Source organism: Triturus cristatus, chromosome 12 (assembly GCF_964204655.1).
Source record: "Triturus cristatus chromosome 12, aTriCri1.1, whole genome shotgun sequence".
In the NCBI taxonomy this organism is placed as follows: domain Eukaryota; kingdom Metazoa; phylum Chordata; class Amphibia; order Caudata; family Salamandridae; genus Triturus; species Triturus cristatus.
In genome coordinates, this window is record NC_140595.1 from 769,029,147 (window position 1) to 769,048,834 (window position 19,688).

A 19,688-nucleotide genomic window follows, 5' to 3' on the forward strand; every position below is an offset into this window, starting at 1 on the left:
CCGCCCTGAAGGTGAGGTGTCGCACCTGTAAGATGTTTTGTCGCTCTCAAGACTGTTTGAGCATCCATAAGAAAGCTGTTAAATGCAGCCCTAAAATGGATTGCTTTGAGTGTGGTTGGTACATGGCAGCTGATCACAAATGCAAAGGCATGAAATACCCATGATGCCAGACGTCTTTTGAGGCGGGTACCAACCACCGGTGCTACATGGTTAAAAGCTGACCCCAGACCAAAACCGAAACCTACATAGTGTTTGATATAGAGTGCACACAAGAGACGGGAGTACACCAACCTGACTATATTTACGCACACCATCTAACTTCCGACGACAGCTGGGAGTTTGAAGGCAGAACGTGCGTTGGTGATTTCCTTAACACTTTCATTCAAACCAAATTCAATGGGTATACCATGTTGGCCCACAACTCAAAAGCCTACGACTCATTCTTTATTTTACAAAATATGATTCATGAAAAGGTACAAGTAGAACTCATCACTCAGGGTTCCAAGCTGATGTTGTTAACAGCAGGCCATTTACAAATAAGGTTTATAGACACCCTGAATTTCCTACCCATGAAATTGAGCAAGCTGCCAAAAGCCTTTGGTTTCCCAGGGTGTAAAGGTTATTTTCCACACTTTTTTAACACCTGGGCGAACCAGTATTATGTGGGCCCCATGCCATCTCCTGACAGTTACGGGGGTGAATATATGATGCCATCCGAGAAAGAGAGCTTTCTACAATGGTACTCTGAAAACCGTGAAAAGGAGTTTCATTTTCAAACAGAGTTGAAAGCTTATTGTCAGGCTGAACAAATGATCCTGCGACAAGCATGCAACCTCTTCATAGATGTTGTGGTGGAGATGACTAAGAAAGTCAGGGTCTTGAAACCCAAGAACCCTCAAATGACAAAGGAGGTCGAATACATAGACCCTTTTCAAAACATCACTTTGGCATCCATGTGTATGTCCATCTACAAACACATGTTTTTAAGACCAAATAGTATCGCTCTAGTGCCGCCAGACCTCTAAAACGGCAAACAGAAACGTTACTCAACCCCCTCGATCCGGTGGCTCATGTACATCTCTGAGAAGGAAGACATACATATTCAACACGCCTTACAGGGTGGCGAATACCGTGTGGGTCCCTATTACCAGGATGGGTACGCTGTAATTAAGGACGTGCCGACGGCGTTTAAAGAGGTTGGCTGTTGTAGACACACCGAAGAACAAAGGTTGCTCACAGGGACCTGGTGCAACATCGAGGTAGAAGCGGCCTTAGAGAAGGGTTACAAGCTCTGGAGGATACACGAGGTGTGGCATTAAATCTCTCTACATCACACCTGTAGCTTCTAATGCTCTCTAAATATACGACCTCTGAATCCTCATCTTGAGGGATTTGACTTGATGGGGAGCTTGCTGCTGTATCATTTTGGGGATTCTGTTTTAGAAAGGGCTCCAGGTGCCTTTTAAGCATCCGTGCAGCGCATATTCTGGCTTTCTTTAGTTTACTTATTAAAAGCCTGCGCTGCTTAGCGCTATTAGCCCACTTTTGTTTTTTACGAGACCAGGCTTTTCTAGGTAACCGGCCCCTGCCTATCTGAACAGTATGGGATGTGCCTATGTGCACTGGACTCGTGGCTGTCTCTGCTACAGACCCACCCCGCGACGCCTCTATGTGTTCCTTGTGGGGGAGTGTTGGTGCTCTAACACCCACGCCCTTCAATTGCCATCCCCTGGGGCTGTTCTCTCCTGAACTTGTGTATTGGTGGGTGGCTGGTACTGTTGTATGTGGTTCAGATGTAGCTTGTGATACGGTATGACTGTGTTTGCGGTGTTCTATATACTTTTTACGCCGGAGTAAGCGTAAGAAGCGTGGGGACTTTGTCAGTTCTGTTTGGACCTTACTGCTGTATTTTGATGTGTATGTTTTTTTATTAACACCAGAGGCATAGGGTTTCTTTAGGGTATGGTGCTGCCCTAGTCACGCCTGTATACGCCATATGTCCGATCCCGCTTCCTGATACGTTTGGAAGATCATCCTTTTACACAGGTCAACCCTTTGCAGTATCTTCTGCTGCGCCTCCACCATACCCTGTCACCGCTACCCCCAGCCCCAATTTTATGGTTGTGGTGTTCGCTTGGCGTTTTAGCTTCCTGGCTGCCATTTGTATATCCTTTACATGAGCGACTAGTACTGGTTTTGCGTTTACAGAATCATATTCAGGAGGGGTAGGGATGAATACCGTGTTTGGTTTTATAACAACCTTTGTCAACCCAGGGTCCTCTCGCGGTCCTTCATCCCCAACACCAATCTGTAACTTAGGGCCTGGGGGGATCATAGAAACAGGATCCCTGTGCGAACACCCCAGGCGGTTGGGGAAGGGGCCTCACTAAATGCCACATCCGTACTTTGAATTGACCAGTCGTCCCAGCCCGTACTGTTATGGGTGTATATTGTTGGGGGTGATACGCGGTTTACACAGAACGAGGGGCTGGTTGGGTTGTATGCTCCCGAAGGGGTGATAGGGGACATAAGGCACGGTGAGTGTAAATGCCTGTCGAAATAATCGTGGGTGCTAACGTCTAAGGCATTGTCAGGGAGGGGGTCTGGTGAATGTGTAACAGGCACCTGCAAAACCCCATTGTCTGTGTTAGAAGCCCCCCCCCGGACGATGCTTTTGAGGGTCTTTCAAGTTTGTCCACAGAACCTGCCACTGTCTCGAGACACCCGTTGCTGTTGCTAAAAGCTCTTCCTAAGAGTTGCCCATTTTCAGACACATTGTCCCTAAACCCAGAAGGAACAACTATAGAAAGTTTCGGGGTTTGGTCTATGGGGCATTCCTCTACCGGTGTTGCTAGTTTATTTGAAACTATAGAGGTCTTCAGAGGATGGGCAGGTTCCTGCAGTGTAATAGGTTTGATTAAGGGCACTTCCACTGTTTCTACTTGTAACGCATGTACCTCTTGCTTATTCTTAAGATATTTTGTTGAAAGCCTGTTGACTTTAGGGGTTTGGGGTTGTAACAGAGTTTCTGCAAGCGGCATCACAGCCGATGGGTCCTTAGAGAGCTCGGGCGTATAGGGTTCATTCCCCTGCTTAACAACATTTTTTAAAGAGAGATCTAATGGAGGCATTAGAGGTTCTGGGACCACAGGTTTCTTGCTGAGGTCTAAAGGTTCGGCTTGGGACTCCATGACCAACGACTTCTTCTTGAGGTTTAAAGGACCTGTTTGGGGTACTGAGGCCAGATGCTTCTTCTTAAGGGTTGGTTTGCTTGAGATAAGCTTCCCTTTTGAGGGCTTGAGAGGGTTCAGATATGTAGCTGATGCGTCGGTTCTCTGTTGTATGTGGGTGTAGTATGTGTAGATCTTTTTCTGGCGTACACTCCTAGTGACACTCTGGCCTGGTGTTCAGGACAGTCTTTGTTATATCCGCCAGCGGTTTTGTCGCCCTCTCAGCCTTATGCGTATATTCACCGATGTTCTTTTGAAGAGCTCCTAGAATGTAACATAAAATATATATATTAGAAACAATAAGGAACCCGTATAGGATATTTACACTACCCACAGTAGTAGACCTGGTACTACACGACTATGGCCCCCTTTGTTTGAGAGAATACAACCCAGAGAGTTTTTTTTTCACACCTTTTTGAACACACCTTTTAATTACCTTTTCCCAACTCCTTTCTTTGTCACAAGTCCATCTTTAGATGCTGAGGATTTTGTTTTCACAGGCCTTTCTTTTGGTCGCTGAGGCATCTCTTGCACAATCACGGCTTCCGGGCGTGACTCCGAGGGCTCTGTAAAGAAAAAAAATAATCACATTTGTGGTATAAACCAGGCATTAGCAGGCCCCTCTGAGGAGCGTTCCTATATTTCACAGCGGTGGTGTTTGGGCTTAGACACTCCCAAGTCTTAGACAGTTTAAAGAACCAGGGCCTTTTTGATTAACCTGTAAGAACAGGGTTATCCTGTGCACTCAGCGACGCGTCTTAAGACCCCGTGCGGCGCTGTAGATCATCAAGAATCTTTTGTAGTTCAGGTTCCATAGCTATAAAGTCACACATACATGAGAACCTCATTAGAAAAGCAGAGCTTCTAAGATACAGGTGTACAAAACTACTCAGAACTATATGCCTCTAAATACATATACCGGTCTGTAGGGCACGCATTTCATCGTCTTTGAGGATTAATTCCGGCATGTCCTGCGTCTGGGTTTAAATAAAAAAACGGCTGCTTTAAAACCACACCTCATAAACATGATATTACAATTTCATACATTAACCCTAGAAAGCGCAAATAAACAGCACATAGAGACACACATCCTTACACCGGGTATACGTAAAACAATATCTAGGAACATGTTACAACGGTTATGGGTGTACAAACTGTAGGCACAACATGTCAGACCCACAGCTAAACGTCCTGGTTAAAGTTTGGGAAAACATAAAAATCTAAATTGAAAACAAAACCCGTGCATTTATGGCGTTGTACACATTCTTTACAGCATGCATATAAAACATATGGGTATTTGATGCACCCTCAATGCAGCCACTAGACAAAATCATATATCCCTCTCTAGAATGAGTATTAATCAGAGGAGTTACCCAGACATTTATTCATTTATTTATTTATTTTACCCTGGAAGCAGAGGAAACAATAATCGGGGTATCTGATGCCTGTATAATGAATAAGCCCTTAAGCTATGGGCGTACATTAACGTTTAAAAAAATATTAATTTATTTCTTTGTTTGCATGAAATGTTTCTGACAATGTATCCAGATATATGATACAACAAGTACCAGCATCAGGACTATTGGCTTTGTCTCTGGTTGTTAGTTGCATAGGATAAATAATCATCAACTATGGCGTGTATATAATATTGAAAAAGCTTCCATTTAAAGCCCTGGTGACACCACGCCAATGCTGCTGATTAAAGCCGTGTTGCACACCGTTAGGGTCAGATGTGCAACACCCCCTGGGGCTCAAGAGGCCTTGGCGTGCGGACGCACACACACACACACACACACACCTACTTCACGGGCCTTTAAAAGCTCAGTTTCTTGTTAATGCGTCTTTGTTGTGCTTTCACATTATTTAGAGCCCTCCTGCATCTCCACTGTACATAGGGCATCATTGGGGAATCCCTATCGGGAGCTTCCCCTCCGAGTTTGACGATTTCCCAGCCCCTCCATGATGTCAGCACAGGACACCCATGGCGTCATGGAGGGGCGGAGGCTTCCTTCGACAGACGCGCTGGGGAAGCTCCTGGCAGCCATGACGCTGCTGCTATCACCACCCTTGTGGGGGCCCAGTAAACGCTGCCAACCACCCCAGAGCAGCACCTTCGGTAAGTGGGCTCCAAGGTCTTATTTTTTTTTTATGCTTCGGGGCCTAGCGGCCCGCACTGCTTCAAGGGCCCAGGAGCCCCCACCATTGCAACACAAGACACCCGGAGCACCGCATGGAGCTCAGCGGGCTCCGGGGTCCTTTAATTTTAAAAACAGGGGCCTCGTGCCCACACTGACCCCAAGGTCGCAGGAGCCCCCCACCCCTGCCGCATAAGCCACCCGGAGCTCCGATTGGAGCACAGAGGGCTCCGGGGGCTTCAATTTATTTTTTTTAAATGGGGCCTCGAGCCCCATACTGACCCTAGGCCACAGGAGCCCCCACCCCTACCGCACAAGCCACCCGGAGCTCTGCATCGATCAAAGCGCCCTCCGGGTGCTTGAATTTTTAAAAAACGGGGCCTCGAGCCCCTGGAGCTTCAATTTTAAAAAACGGGGCCTCGAGCCCCACACCGGCCAAAGTCCTCAGGAGCCCCACCAATGCCACACAACCACCCCTTGGCAGCACACGGCCCACAACCCCGGAGATTTTATTTAAAATATGCTGGGGGACCGACCGCCATTAAGTAAAGTGCATTAAATTCATTTTAGTGCCTGCAACACATCACACCCTTGATAACGCTGATGATCCTGCCACATCCTAGAGCCAAGTGGATACACCCAATGGCCCAGGGCCATCCCTGAGCCCCCAACACATTCTGAGGTGTCCCTGTCTCACCATGGCTCAGATGGGAAACCACTCATTTGACCCACGCCTGTGCAGAGCCTCAACCGATGTTGGTGAGTACAAAGCTGTATTATTTATTTCTTTTATTTGTAAAACGTATAGTATATTTGGATGCCATTAAAACCACAGAGGTGCATGTAAAATGTTTCTATACCTTGTTAAAGTGTTAAGGCTGTATCAATGTGCATATTCATAGCTATTGGTGGCATTCACTCTTAAATGCACGCCTAAAACGCTCTACACTGTATTTAACGGTAGCATTGTTCACCTTAAGCATCCTACCTACCCTCATTAAGCACTAATTAAACCATCGTGAACACATCATACACTGCGTTAAGCAGCCTTTAAAAATGCAACTCTGTTCACTAAAATGCAATCCCCCATACATTAAATAACCCGTAAGACGGCAACATTGAACAATCCCCTTATTTATTTATCTCCATTAATTTGTAGCATGCAGCGTCAATCTGTGACAAGTTGCTCTGATCCATTATTCCCTTTAAAGTCCTGGGCTGGGTTTGTACCACTGCAATTCCCCAATACAACGTTCCAGAAGTGTGGCCTCTGTAAGTGCTTTGTTTTTGAGTCATGTACTTGTAGGGGTTTTATACTTTGAAGGGTATGGTAATTATACAAGCCGTCCTTTGTGGAGTGAGCTCCTAATGGGTGATAGTGCATTGATTTGCGGTTTCATTTCCCAACCCCTGCCCTGAGGGCTTACCTTTGGGAGCATCTTGTACACCGGCCTCTACTGTCATGCACGACATCTCTTTTTTTGGGGGGGGTTAGGCTGTAGCAGCATCTGCACTTAAGGTTGTTTCGCTGGTCGTAGGGGTCATCCTTTTGCGTTCATCTTATCCCGAACCATCTGCTAATCAGGACTGTCACCTTTTTAGGGTCGCTTGACCCTACATCTGTGGCTAATTACATTTCAGGACTTTAAGATGCTTCCTTGTGTGATCACCTTGTACTTTACCCCCTCTTCTGATAAGCAAGATTGACAACCCATTTGTTGAAGTTTGCTGCAGCTGCCTCTGTGCTTAAGTTCGGTTCGCAGGCCCAAGGGCGCCTCTTGCTACAGTGTAACTTATCCCGGGGACATCTACTAATCCCTCCGTTCACCTCTTTTTTGGGGGTAAGGTTTGCCTCTGCATCTGTGCTTGATTACATTTCAGGACTTTAAGATGCTTCCTTGTTTGACCCTTTTGCAGTTCCATCTGTGCTTAATTACTTTTCACAAACTCTTCTTTTTAACATTTAACCCTCCCCTCTGAGCTGTGTCAACAAAGGGCTGGGGGCTGTCTGCCTGCGCGTTTCACAAATCCCCATGCAGTGACATTTCTGGCCCAGGTCGTTTTTAAGACCCTGGCATGCCCCTCTTAGACACAGTCAGTTTTGCGTACACTGTCATGTCACCAAATTTACACTACCCTAACTATATGCTGCTTTTAAACCTAACACCACCTTCAACACATGCTCACCCTCTGACACAAACCCTGTGCCACATCCTTGTATTTCCAGGGGCTTGATGCCTGTCACTTTTAAGGACATGCAGCTGGCACTTTTAAGGACACACAGACATGTCACTTTTGCAGCCACACATGTCACTTTTAAGGACACAGGAAGGGCGGGGGACCTACTGGGGGACCTGTCACTTTTAAGGACACACAGATATGTCACTTTTGCAGCCACACATGTCACTTTTGCAGCCAAACATGTCACTTTTAAGGACACAGCGAAGGGCGGGGGACCTACTGGGGGATCTGTCACTTTTAAGGACACACAGATATGTCACTTTTGCAGCCACACATGTCACTTTTGCAGCCAAACATGTCACTTTTAAGGACACAGCGAAGGGTGGGGGCCCTACGGGGGGGGACCTCTCACTTTTAAGGACACGCATGGTGATCGATGGTATCTGCTTAGACTACTAGTGTCTCTCATCGACCACATCGCTCTACCATCAAATGCCTGAACTGTAATCAGTATCCGTTGTTGTGCATCTCTACCGCCGAGTTCAATTTTAGTAAAAATGGGGTTCATTGACAAAATACTATGCGAAGTACGCACCTACTGGGGCTGGAGCCGTCTCAATGAATCACGGGGCACCTCTAGTCGCATTATCTTTGCACTATGCTGGATTATGGCACCCTTATTTTCCAATGTGCAAACACCAGCTTACACAGGTGCTTGTGTGGAACGTGTTTTGTTGCAGAAAAAAAACAGGCATTGCTTAAAGTACTTTGACAGTGCAAATTTGAGCATATACACATACACACACACACAGCTGACACACAGAAGACACACCACGCGTGCACACAAACAGACTGCAGACAGCCACTGTACACAGACACACACCGCAGACAGGCACTGCATACACAGATACTGCAGATAGGCACCGCACACACACCGCAAGCAGGCACCGCATAGAGTCAAACACACACCGCAGACAGACACCACACACACACACATACAAATGATGGGTGTTTTACCGTTATCCTGCCGAGGGCGCTTGGGGTATGGCGGCATGCGGAGAGCATGGAAGTATGGAAGCAGAGATCCTGTGACTGCTCACACACAGAAGACACACCATGCATGCACACACAAACACCGCAGACAGACACTGCATACACAGACACCGCAGATAGGCACCGCACACACACCGCAAACAGGCCCCGCATAGAGACACACATACAAATGATGGGCATTTTACCATTGTCCTGCCGAGGGTGCTTGGGGTATGGTGGCATGCGGAGAGGTCAGGCGGGCAACACCCATAGGGCTCAAAGGGCTTCAGCAACCGACCCCCCCCCCCCCGTCATGTGTGTCAGCCCGGCTGAGACAGCTTCCCCGGCTCACACACAGCCGCACACGAGCACTTCACAGGTCTTTAAAAAGACCATTTACTTGTTAACGAGGCTTTCTTGTATTTCACCCCTTCTTAGAGCCCCTGCATCTCCACTCAGCATATTGCTGGAAGAGTCAGCCCCCCCCAAAAAAATTTTTAGTAGCCCTCCCCGAAATGTGCCTCTAGTTGCGCCTCTGCTGGAGGTGGTGTGCACTTCTGCGGCACATTACGCCTGCTTTGCATGGATTATCAGGGGGTAAATGTCCTTTAGTAAGGTTCGTGTTACTACACGCGAGACTTAGGCAACAATGCAGTAAATCTTGACCATGGGGTTTACAGGTTCATAACAGACCTGCCCAGGTCCGTACAGGGCATGTCCGTTCATGCCAAGGGCTCGTTTGACACACACACCATTGTGGAGCGCTGCCCGTGTGCGCGGCGGTGGCACAAATCCGCCGCGCCCCAAGTCTCCACTGGCTGGCGTCCCTCTGGGGGTGGGGGGGTTTCCAGACACGAGCACGCACCATGCACTCAGGTGGGCTCATTTACGAGCGTCACTGGGGACTTCTGATGCGCCTCCGGGAGGGAGGGAGGCGGGAGGGGGACGAATAAAAGCAGAGCAGTGAACACCGACGCACGGACTCCATGACGCTCCGCGCGCGCTGCCAGGTAAGGTCAGCCGCCCTTGACGCAAAGATTCGACTTTTGCCTCCAATAGCTTGTGAAGAGGATTCAGCCTGGAATGTAAAGAAGTGCACATTTCTGGTTTTATTTTCACAGCGCTCAATTCTCAGCCAGCTTCTAAATTTGAGATGGAACACCAACTGTCAGCTCAGCCTGTGAACACAGCTCTAGCCCCCAGGCCTTGTGATGCAGCCAGATCATCTGGGTTTGAGGATGGAGGGCTCCCTGCGAGGAGCCCTGAACCTGAGACCCGGAAGTAGAAAAGGTGCACAGCAGTGTTGCAGTCGATAATAGCACATGCACTGGTGCCGCGCTCCTTCACAAGACAAAATGCGGTCAAGTCTGTGGGTTTGAAGCTTTCAAAGCCACTGATGTGACCAGTGAAAGTGCACATAAGATAAATTGACCAACGGACCCTACAACCCGAAAGAATCTAAAATGTCATAAACGTGGTGAGGTCTGTGCCCGTGCATGGATAAACAAGAGACAGTAACTGTCCAACCCAATGCGCACCCACAAAAATATCCAGAAACATCCGGTGGCCAGACTCGGGTGGGCAGGTCGTTAAGGCCACTGAATAATGCAAACATTTAAAGATTTGCTAATAGGACTCAGCAACAGGAAGGGATTCTGGTTCTGTCAGATCTTAGGTACAACTCACTGTGTGACCACCTGGGACAGCCCAGCACTAGTGAAATGTAATGAATTATTACAGTGGAGTTCTGACATCACAATGCCTGCTGCCAGAGTCAGCAGCCACGGTGACAGGCGGGCCATGGAGCACCTTTGAGCGCCGCACTCACAGCAAGGGAAGCAGGAACTGAGGTTCCATTCTTCTGATATGTTTTTCTAAAAACAAAAAGTGATCAGTAGATAGAAGATATTTATGGCGACAAGTTTATTTTTTTCCGTCATCGGTCATTACCGGAAAGAGGGAATCTTTGCATGTTTCTACACAACCTCGAAACCGTTTTTATAAGATGTACATGAGTACCTTTTTGCGAAAATTACTAGTTGCTTTTTGATGTGTTCAATGTCACAGTACAGATTCAGCTTTTTTTCTTTGTGTCTGAAATGAACAAGAAAGAACAAGACACCAAGGATTTACATGGTTTGTGGTAAGGTTGACTATGTGGGTATGCATTATAGGGAGTATTGTACCCTCTGCTATAGATTAAAAATATATTGCAAGTCACCTCAGAGATCCATGACCTCAAAAAGGAACTCAGCCTTCGGTCTCATTCCTCTATGTGGTCATGGAACTCCTTGGAGACTTGTAATATTCAAATATTGTACAAAGGTCGATACTTTATCCGATATGTAATACATGGGAGCTCGCAATCTCTGTATACAAGCCTGCCACTAATTTCCTTTTTACGGGCTTCGTGACATCTCTAGATTTCTAAACATCAGTAAAGTAGTGAGATGCACACCATTTTCTTCAAAACTTAAAGACGTGTACTCCTTTGAATCATTTTGGCGTGCAAACATGATTCGCGCTCCGTCCGATTGCGCGTGACAATTAAACAGAACACTATAGTACCTCATTCGGTGCTACTACAAGATGCACAGCCACATTCAGGAATGAATCCAATCAATCAAACTGTTTCTCGAACTTTGCTTATCAATTAATCAATACTTTTACTCCGTTTTTTTGCTACTTTTCATTCAATCCATTTTACTCATTCCGAGAGAACGCAGGAGACAAACTGGTTTCCACGTGCCACTTGTTTATTAAAATCACCCAATGCATTTCGGGAACCAAGTCCCTTCGTCAGGGGTATCTGGAATGCAAGATTACATGTGTAAGTGATGTTTAGCTTCATCGTCTACTGATTAAATCAATAAAACAACATAAAACAACATTTTCCATCTAATATCTGCTTGCCCATTACAACTCCCCATTAACATCTATCTATCGGACATGTCGTCCTGACAGTGCGTGATCTCTCTATTTCACGTGACCTTCCTTAAAAGAGTTTCAAATATCTGCCGAACTGTATTTCTGTAATAAAATATTTATGTATATGCTCCACTGTAATAACTTATTACAGTTGAGTTCAGATGTCATAATGTCTGCTGCCTGCAGCCAGAGTGATAGGGCAGGACACAACGCATAATTAAAACTTCAGTGTAAACAACAAGCATTTACAATGCAATGGTCTCGGCATTGTTAAAGTTAGAGCTATTGGCATTGCTCATGACATTTTTGTTTATGTTTTTAAAACTTTTAAAGAAACGGCATTGTTATTTACAATGTCAATAGCCTAATCACTCTCAAATGCGATTGCATCAAGGCAGATATAGAGGGAGCCCCGCGCTGGCGTCTTCTGTGGGTATGAGCTAAAGGCGGGTGGTTGTGTGTGTAAAATGTCTCTCAGACTACAGAACGCAGAGACTGCTACGCCCAAATCTGAAATCAGGCGTGCGCAAGACTATGTGTCTGTCCAAGTGTGTGTGCTTCATAGTCTGTGTGCCACTGCATCGTAGACTGTGTGCTACTTTATGCATGTACCAGTGTGAGGGTATGCACCACTGCTCTTGTGAGTCACGCTGTTTGCGAGGGAGTGTGTTGCACTGTGTGGGCCTGCATGGTGTCAATCTCACTCCCTGTGCCTGTATGTGTGTGTTACTGACCGTGCTGTTGTGTGTGACCCACTCTGTGTCTCTGTATGCATGTGCGTTTAACCTTGCATGCGTGAGTGACTGTGTGCGCGTGTATGGGGAGCGTGATGTGCTGTGGGTGTGTGCGTGTGTGCGCGAGGAGTGCGATGTACTGTGTGTATGTGTGTGCGCGCGCGTGTGTGTGTGTGTGTATAAAGCGAGTTACTGTATGTGGCCTACTGTGTGTGTGCGCATGTTTGAGCCACTGTGTTTGTGTGTGTGTCCCACTCTGCTGTGTATCTATCAATGTGTGTTAGTGTGTCTGCGCAGCTGTGTGCGTACCACTGTATCTGTGCGTATGTATGCGCGTGTGACCGGGTGTGTAGACACACATGCGAATCCTCAATCTGAGAGCAGTGAACGTGACGCATCATCAGGGCCGGCTTTAGGGCGGTGCGACCGGTGCCACCGCACCGGGTGCTGGCTTCCTGGGGGCGCCGAGCTTGAACCTTTATTACGCTTTTGAAGCACCTGCTGCAGCGTTTCTTTCCCCCGGCAATTACCAGGCCTCACATAAATGTCAAGATAACTCCTGTGATTAATTATCGTCCTGGAGAGAGATCAGCATTTTGCATAGTTGAGGTTTTGATTATGTGAAGTTAGTGCAGAGGGTTAATATGCCTGCTGCAAAGAACGTGTACCAAATAGATTACAGAGTGCGTATGATGTACACAGATCAGCAGGTTACTGCTTTCAAAAGAAATGTCCTTTTGTTACTTGCAATTTATAACTTAAAGGCCTAATATAGAATAGTGAGCTATCAACTTTCATCCTAGAACTGCATACACACTGCAAAATATACATTATTATAGCATTCATTAATGTTGCAAAAAGGATTAATTTGGCTAGAAATCGATTCTTATTATTAAAGAGAACTCCCAACTATGCTGTTTCTTTTTCGACTCTGAGTTTGTGCTTCTCCACACCAAGCACTCTTAAACTATACTGCCTACCAGTATGGATGACATGTGACTCCTACACTTTTAGTATTTTGGCTTATGTAACATTTCCTATACACTGATTTACGCATGCATGATTGATTGTCTCTGTGTAATGTGTGTGTGATGCAAAGTGGTCGGACACCCTACACTGGTATGAGTGGCGCTATATAACTAATTCACTGCATCTGAGAGAGTGTGGTTATGGTGACTTGGTCAATGTTAAAGGGTGCTAGTGAGAGAATCCGTGGTGGAGGTGGTCATTGGGGGGGCGCCAACAAACATTGTCACACAGGGCGCCACCAGCACTAAAGCCGGCCCTGCGCATCATCTAACCCTTGCAGAATTAATGACTTGGCAACCAACGATCCAATACAGAAGAACTGTTGTTGTCTTAATGTTAAATGATGATGGTCGAAATCCCGAACAAGGCCCCTAGTAGGTTGGGCTCTACCTGGACTTTTAGTTTTGCGATAATTGAGGTGAAGGTCTTGCCACAGAAATCACGAAGCAGAATAGCTGGACGTAGGGCCAGCCCCCTCGTGGAAGCCCATATTGAAAGCATAGCGCCGATGTTGCTGGAAACATTTGATGCAAGCGGTATAATAAAGCAAAGTTTTGAAGTTAAAAAAAAAATCATTCTTATGAAGTTCGTTAATCGGACATCTTTATGGGCCATGAGATTATAACAACCCCCAGAAGCGAAGTCAATTTTGGAGCCAGTGCTGCAGCTTCGTGCGAATAAAGATAAAGTATATAGGTACCAACTGCCCAATCCTATAAACTGAAGTCGAATAAAGTTATGTTGTCCGTTTGACGCATTAACGGTCCTTCCCTCTTTTTCAACGCGATCCCTGGAGGCAGGCAGGCTCACGTTTCACCTGCTCACTGCCTCTACCCAATCAAGAGGTCCATCACACGACACTGGGTTGAAAAGCACGGCATTGTTGCTTCACCTCACGTGCACCTTGTGTATCCTACCTGCCCCAGGCAACAACACAGCCTTAGAAGCCAAATAGCGATTTGCAAGGAAATTAAATTCAATCAACATACGCAAACGTTTCCTGCATAACAAGGAACAGTGGGTCCGTGGAGAGATCGGTTCTTGATCCACCTTAACCCCATTTAAGGGTTGTTGTTTTCATTCCCGGTTCCCCCTCCACGCACAAATAAATGGTTTACCCCGCCTCGCGCTGGGAGAGGAAAGGTTCACAGGGGCCGGATTCTGTTTCGTTTCCTAATAGACTGGAGCACCCACAATGTTAAGGAGTGGGTGTTGTTGGCGCGGAAGGGGGGGGGGGAACTAGGGAATCCCTGGCTGCGAGTTAATGCCACCGCCATGCGGGTGGTCCCTGGGACTCCAAGAGGAAATCTTTTCCGAGAGGCTCACAGCGGTTTAGGTTTTAACAAATTATTAAAAGGCGATGGGTGCTTTTCAGGGGAATGTTTACTAGAATCACGTCATTTCCCGGTCACTGGGGCTGGCTAGTAATCCCCGTTAAGACCCGCGGGCCCCACACGGAGCGTAGGCTGCACTGTGTGAGAAATGTACAGGGATAAACGTGTTCTAGCAGCGGAAGCACACGCCGTAAGCACCGTCCCAAAATAGAAAAATAAACAAAACTAACCCAGAAGATGAAATTGAAGACAAACAGCATGTATTTGATGCATTTGGTGCAGCCCTCGACTCCCATGGCGACGGTGGTACAGGTGGTAGCTGCAGGGGTTCTGGGTTCCTGGTGTTCCGTTAGGTGGCGAGAGGCGTGATGCGAAAAGCTCTCTTCTCTGTTCCTCCGCTACGGCAATGAGAACTCTTCAGTTCCCTCCTTTTCCCCGCCCTCTTCCCTCCCCTCCCCCTGATGCACTCGAGGTTAGACCACGTTTGCATGTGGTGCTGAATAAAGTTTTGGGGGTCTTGCGGGTGCCTACGGGTGGATCGGACATTGCGATGAGGTGGGATCACTCCCTGACATGTGCCAGAAGGCAGGGAAGGCGTATCTGCTCCTGCCCCAGCATAGCCCCAGCATAGCCCCACCACAGAGCGGCTCTTGCCAAGAGTAGGGACTGCACTCATCAGCACAGATTGAGGCTGCCGGCTGGCAGACGAAGCCGGACTATCGAGCTCGCCTCCGCAATACATGCAGCTCCAGCGGATGCCGCTTCACATCCTGGGCCAGCATTGAAGTGGACGGCTAAATCATGGCACATCGGCGGGGTCGATCCAGTGAAGGTAACGCTACACACAAGGCCTGTTCCACAGCAGTAGAGGAAACATCTGAACACTGCCGCCTTTCTCCGAGGCGAAGCAGAAATGCCTCGGAGAAACCAGCGGCGGTTTCGGATTCGGGGGCGTGTTTTTCTTTTTCTCTCCTCTTGCCATTGGCTGGAGGAGAGAAAAACACGCCCAGCGAAAAATAACGAAAAAACACACCCCCGAATCCGAAAAGAACGGGGCTTGTTTTGCGAGACGAGCCTCTTCTCCAATGGCTGGCCAGCATTTAAGAGGCCAGCCAATGGAGAAGAGGAGAGAAGAGGGGCGGGTTCAAGCCCCTCTTCTCCAAGTCATTAAATCTCGCGAGCGAGACTGCGCAAGTGCAGCCTTCGCTAGCTGAGACCTAAAAACGGGAACATGGTTTTTCTTCTTCTCTGCTTTGCTAGGTGATAAGCGATTTGAATAACAGAGATATTTATGGCAGCCTGTTTATTTTCTGCATGCTTTAGGTAATTACATGAATGATAGAATCTCTTTGTATGCTTTTACACATTCTGAGCTACAGTGTTTTGCTTTAAAATCTGACTTGTATTAAACTGATGTTAATATCTTTTTGCAACAAATATCTAACTGCTTTTGGTGGGTTTAATTTGGCACTACGGATTCATGCATTCCTCATGTCTGCAAACAACCTGTGTCCTTCATATGAAACAGAACAAGCATGTACGTGGGGTTTGTGAGAAGGATAACGGTGTGGCCATGTTTAATAAGGAATACAGTATCCCCTGCCATACATTATGAGGATAATGCAAGTCACCTGAAGTTCCATGATCTACTTTCTTCGATGACATCAGTTATTAACAGAAATATAGAACCTTTGCATGTTTCCACTCAATATGAGGAACAGCTTTTAAAATTTTGATTTACATTAAACCCATTTTAATATCTTTTTGAAAAAAGTTGCAAACTGCTTATATTGCAGTTCAGAATTTACATTTATTTTTCATGTCTGAAACAAACATGAAAGACAAGACACCAGAGGTTTAAGTGGTTTGTGGAATGGTTGATGGTGTAGCCATGCATTATAAGGAATAAAATACCCTGTTCCATACAATACACGGAAATGCAAGTCATCTCAGAGTTCCATGACTCTATAAGGAACTAGGCCTTCGGCCTCATTCCTTTGTATGGTCAGGGAACACCTCAGTGACTTACAATATCTTTATAATGCACATCAAGCGGTACTTTATTCCATATATTATTACGTTTACATCCTCTACCTAACCCAATGAACTATTCTGTTCACCTATAATACATCCTTATTCTTCCTTGTGATGTAAAGGAATGTCATTTCATAAAATGCATGCAGTGTGGTAGGGGTATGGTTTGGCAACATGTTTTTGGGGCAAGTAGGCTTCAGAGGGTCATTAAAATGTGCATGTAATTGTGATGCAACCGGCAAGAATGCATCAGTAACGTTTGTCACCAGGCTTTTCAAGATGTGTTTGTATGAATAGTCAAAATTACCCATTTTATTGCAAAATTAATATTGTAAAAAGGGAGCAATGCTCACATTAAAAAATGCTTTTATCTATTTATAATTAAGGAGAAATTGAGATTTACATTCTTATGCTTTCTTTATTGTAGGTAACTGGGAGAGGAAGGGAGTTCTCGATTCCAAGAATGTCATGTTTGTATGTGCACTGTGTTGCTTTGAAAACGTCAGTGCTGGTTATTTTGTGCTGTGCATCTATTAATGTAGATTTATTTTTGAATTGGTACTTTCTGCATGAGTAAATGTATCAGTGCTGGTAAGTAAATAATAAGGACCTAGTGGGTCTTCCTTGCATGGCACAAAGTACACAATGATTCGTTTCTGGGCACTTGGGCGAAACCACAGGCTGTTTAACATGGCTAATGCTGTGTAAAAGAGGGTGATGGGCAAACAAACCGCTGTGTCCAGAAGGTCTGCAGATAAAGCTGTGTTTAAGTTTACGCCAACGCTGTGCAAAAGTATTTGTAAAAGCACGTGTTATTTGATAGGTGTGTAAATCGTGCGGTAATTCGGCACGCACCGTGATGGCCAGTCATTACTATGGCAGCGCCACCTACTGGCGAGCAGCGGTAAATCTGCCGGATTTCCCGCATGAGTGTGAGTGAAATACCGCACGGTATATTACTGAAGCAATTACCACTGTTCCGGTAATCAGACTCCTCCCCCTCCTCTGAAAGAGGCAGGAGCAGCTTGTGAGGTAGCTCAGTGGGTGATGAACCTGCTGCAGTGTTCTGTGTTTAACCAAAAGATGCTAGTTAGAGTTCAGGGAACTGCCTGTAGGGCCTCCGGTGCTTCACCTGCAAAGAGAGAGAGACGTGCAGTCTGTTTGGTAAATCACAGAAGGAAATGAGCTTCTTCTCTGAGTTCATGAACAGGGAATAGTTCCACCTGTGAGGGAGATCCCAGAACACTCCGCGCGAGGATCTTTCTCCAGAGCACTACCCACTCCCGAGATTAGCTTCCGCATGAGGCCTCGGTAGACAGTATTTTCGCTTTTCGTGGAAACGTTTGTATTTGGCCGCTCAATGTAGGATCGCTGCTCACTGTGGGTGTAACTGCTCCCCAGAGGAATGTGACCTTCTCATTGTGAGTGCTTTTCAAATTATTGTGAATACATTGTGGGATCATGCTAAAAGAAATCCTTTAGCTTCGGAGTTAGGTCATACTTAGAGCTTTTTCCACCTCACCATGCCTGCCAATATCCCATCCCAGACAATACAGATCATCTTCTACCACATTTTTTCGATTGCTTTTAAGGTTAATACCCAAATATTGAATGCTATTTTATACTAAACAGAACTATAATGTGGTTACCTGTCTGGCAGGTTTGAAAGTGGCTCTTGGCAAGGCCCTACCATGGGAACACCCATGTCTTTGCCAGCATGATGTTTCCTCCTTTGTCAAGTGAGTCCGCTGTAGCGTGGTCACATCACAACCGATACGCTGGAGGCATTACCATGGCCTCTCGTTCCTCACAATGGGGTTGTGCGTATTTGTAGTCCACATATCTGTGATGCGTACAGCCACGTGCACACTCCATCTGGCACAACTGCTTTGCAGGGATCCCCCCAAAACATGGCTTCTTTGACTTCAAGACCCTGTCAATGGGGACACATTCAGAGCCCCCCCCCCACCCACAGGGCGATGTAGCGCCGACTAACTCTGCAGTGATGGGAGTGTAGATGGAAATAATGCGCTGCTTCTCGGTAAGACTTCCTTACAAACAAGTAAACAACAACAGAAACCAAAATAGGAAGAAGTACCTGGACCTGGACAATCACTCAGAAGTACAGCAATCACCCCTAAAAACAAGTGGCGGTCCGCCACCGTGCTACGTGGCCACTAAGATGATCATAAGTGTTGCTGTTTAGCCTGTATTTCTTACTCCTCCACATGGAGACATCAGAAGCCAACAGCAGGACTCAATTAACAACATGGTTTTGTATGGGGAGGGAAATAAATGATGGCTGCCACTGAAATCAAATCAACTCTCAGTATAGGAAGGTGGCAGAGGAGTGTGTGGACCTCTGTCCTCCCTCAACCTTTCCTGGAACCTCCGCACACGTCTTCTTCAGTGTCTGCGTCTCAGCACCGAAGTCAGGGTACATGTAAAGGCGGCTCACAGTATATATTATTTGTTTGTTTATGTGCTTCTGATGGCATCTTAACCTTATCTCCATTACTCTGCATGTGGATATTTATGATTCACAAGGCTCCTCCCGAGGGTTGTTTCTGTGTAAAAGTCGTGTCTCATAAATCCTCAAAGATGTCGCACAAGGGTTCTGGATTTGTGCTCAACAATGATAAAAATGATTCCAGAAACTGCTTCCGGATACTTTTTCAGTTCCCACTGTGAGGCCAACCAGTCTAGCATTGCTTCTGTACGATCCTTCCTCCAAATCACTCAGTTTCACTCCATTTTAAAGATGCTCTTGATATGACGGCACACACTTAGTTTCTCATCTGATATTGTTGTCATACTCTCTGCTGTCTTGTCATTAACTTTATGCATATTTGGACAAGTGAGGACTAGCTTTTCTATTTTCCATTACACTTGATGCTCTCTATAATGAACTGTTTCTTGACGAGATAGGATGAGCCTAATGTCTCCGCCTCTTTGCTCTTGCAGGGGCACCTGTCATGTGATGGTTGAATGTGTTTGGTAAACCTCAGGCTTCCTAGCACTATAGTGCAAGGGTGCCTGAGTTACATGCAG

At 46.3% G+C, this 19,688-nt stretch overlaps 1 protein-coding gene across 2 annotated transcripts in view; it reads left to right on the top strand.

Annotated features, from left to right (window-relative positions):
- Window positions 1-9,391: 9,391 nt before the first annotated feature.
- Window positions 9,392-19,688, top strand: part of LOC146782780 (vomeronasal type-2 receptor 26-like) — a 33,883-nt gene continuing 23,586 nt past the window's right edge. For both annotated transcript variants that reach the window (XM_085636831.1, XM_085636832.1), the window contains exon 1: window positions 9,392-9,588. The gene's annotated coding sequence lies outside the window, so the exon portion shown is untranslated. The remainder of the gene's footprint in view (window positions 9,589-19,688) is intronic.